This window comes from Takifugu rubripes, chromosome 6 (assembly GCF_901000725.2).
Source record: "Takifugu rubripes chromosome 6, fTakRub1.2, whole genome shotgun sequence".
In the NCBI taxonomy this organism is placed as follows: Eukaryota; Metazoa; Chordata; class Actinopteri; order Tetraodontiformes; family Tetraodontidae; genus Takifugu; species Takifugu rubripes.
In genome coordinates this window covers 8,008,441-8,011,385 of record NC_042290.1, presented here as the reverse complement: position 1 = coordinate 8,011,385, position 2,945 = coordinate 8,008,441, and positions in this window count along the sequence as shown.

Sequence of the window (2,945 nt, the reverse complement as noted above, 5' to 3'; positions counted from 1 at the left end):
GCTCCCTCCCCCATCCCAAAATCACTGCTGCTCACCGGACTCTACGACTAATAGTTAATCTAACTACAATATATGAAAACTATTAAAGCTCAGAACCATTTAACTTCTTACACAAACAAGAAAGGCACGCCTAATTTACATATAATTCTTTAAATCATTTTGTTTTATCTTTTGGCCCCTCAATTGTCCTACAGTACGTGTGGACGTGAACACACCACCGCACCGTAATAATGAAACCTGCTGCTGCACATCTGGTGTCTAACTGTTTTCAAACGGTTTGCACACTAGCTGCATGTGCGCACAGTCCTTATTTGTTCTTTTTATTTCCTCATTTTCTATCTAGGTAATGCAGACATGTATTTTAAAGCGCTACAGTGGCTTTAAACATCATTAATGTAAGTTTACATGGAAAACCAAATCAATTTCCTTTGCATAAACCGGTAAATGCAGTATACTAAATTAAATTTCAACTGCAGACAGCTGGTACCATAAATGGATCAATGCAACTAATATTTTATTAGATATAATAAAGTTTTAAAGAGATTCATTTCTGGTCTAGTCCTCTGCTTTAAGCAGGGAAACCCAGAACATTCTCTCTGCAGCTAACTCCTCCAGCTCAACCACAAGGCGCTCCAGCGCTCGATGGGAGCCAGCCAGACCTCACTCGCGGGGCTGAGGTCCACCTCGGGGACTCCTCCCAGCCGGATTTGCCCAATACACCTCCCCAAGGATCCTTCCAGGTGGTATCCTGACCAGATGCACAAACCACATCAGCTGGTTTCTCTGAATGTGGCGAAGCAGTGGCTCTGTTGAGAATATAGATGCATTTGTAACCTAAAAATAGCTCTGATGTCATTCTGGGATTCGAGAATCAGTTTTAGTCATCTTCACTATCTCAAAATAGAACTGAATAACAAACTGATTAAGTTGCATATTTTGTTCTTCTTCCTTGGGTAAAATAATCTTGAGAACATCTTGCTAGCCAAATAAAGCCACAAAGTACAAGGTTTTTAAAAAATACTTTTGTAGTATCTCCTCTCTGTTGTTCTCCCAGCATCTTAGATTACCGCTCGGCATGCAAAGACAAACTCTTCGCAGTATTACGTGAACATTTGGATAGTCCACATGTCACAGTCTCTCCAAATGTGTCTTAACGTCCTCACCGGCACGCCAACAGCTGAGCCTCAAAGCCATCGCTGGTCAACACAGATTACTCGCATTCTGAAGCCTCCTTCAGTTCAGGTCCAACATATCACACCAGTACACCACCACCCCCCCCACCATGGATGCCATTCCAAGTCTCCAGGAATGGTGGAAGGGTGCAGAAACACATGGCACCATCCCTGCGGCACAAAGAACAAAAACCTTTGCACATCTATGCATGTTTTGCACGTGAGTGTGAGAGTACAAATGGGTTTTTTGGAGTCTGTTGTGACTGGGAAGGGATCAACTGGTGCCAGGACCCCACTGCCCCTTTATTTAAACTTCCCTTGCTCAGATGAGAATTGAGTATAGTGAAAACAGAAGGGGAGTCTCATGATTCACTCTGGGAGTTTTGGCTAAACAACTCATGTCATAAATTATAAAGTTAATGTCATAAATTCGACCAGTTCCCGGGATCACTGGGGCTGACTTTTAGTTTGAGTCAAAAGGAAAGTGCCATATTATTCAGTCTTCTGTAACACAGGCCTGATTCTTCCATGACACACAGTTTCGACATCACAGCTGAAGGTCCTTAAACGCCTCTCACCCAAGTAACTCCAGGACAAACAGTTATTCTGTGCCCCTTTAATAATAAATTCGCTAACACCGAGGAAAGGATGGTATTAAAGCTCCATAATCTCAGATTTTCAGATTTTAGCTCAAGATCAAGATTACACAGTGATCCCGCTGGAGTGTCACTCCACATTTCGCTTGTGTGCCTCACAGTCGCCGTCCAACAGACCTCCTACCCTGCAGGCTTTATATATTTCCCACTGGATTCAAACGGCAGGCCTGTTACCGGACCGCCATGCTGAGTCAATTAGACCTTGCCCTAATTCCTTTCAATAAAAGCATAAAGAAAAGTCTGATCTGTCCCTTACGCTGAGTAAAGCGCTGACGTGTACTGAGCCGTTCCTGTAACCTGTCTTACTTCATTGAAACAGACCTTCAGTCCTGTCTGAGTATAAGATAAGAGAAGCCTAACAAGACTGTTCTGGCAGACCTTTGATCTTACCTATAAAGCAAGTAGTAACTAAGTAGTTATCACCTAAAGCTGCTACATCTGTAATTACCCTCCACGGTGATTATATGCCTATTGAAATGTGTTCAAACTATTTTGATATTGGATAACGCACATTTATGATGCCCCCTTGTATTGAATTTCTGGTTGTGCACAGCGTTAGCAACATCTGAGCCCCAGATTAGCCGTCATATCTTCCAGGGCCATCGCGGTGGAGGCCGATGGCAGGCGTCGCCTCGCCACAGCTGAAAAAACAAAACCCAAAAAAAGGGTCAGGGTGACGCCGGGGCCGGGGTCATCGCAGCCTGGGTGCTGCGGGGGCCACACCGTGGCAGACTTCACAGTCAAAGTGCAGCGTGAAGTGTGAAAGACACACCGTCGCTGCTTTGAAAGGCTGGAGGAGGAGAGCGAGCCGTGGCACGGCCGCGGTCGGCCGCTGGTAATGACAAGAGGGGTAAGATGGAATAACTTGTCAGGAGGGGCAGCTCACCACAGAGAGGGTAGCTGAGGCGCTAAAGTGGTCTGCAGTAAAACCCAGAGACTCGCAGATATGGCTTTTAGATGAGTGGTTCGTGCTGGCAGCATCTAATTAAATAAACTATCCCATCATACCGAACGGCAGAGTTTTGATTGTAGAGTAAACTAACAGAACAAGCGAGTGACAAATTTATAGCCTCGGTAATGTCAGAAGCACTTTCTCCAAAACATAAAATAATCTTGT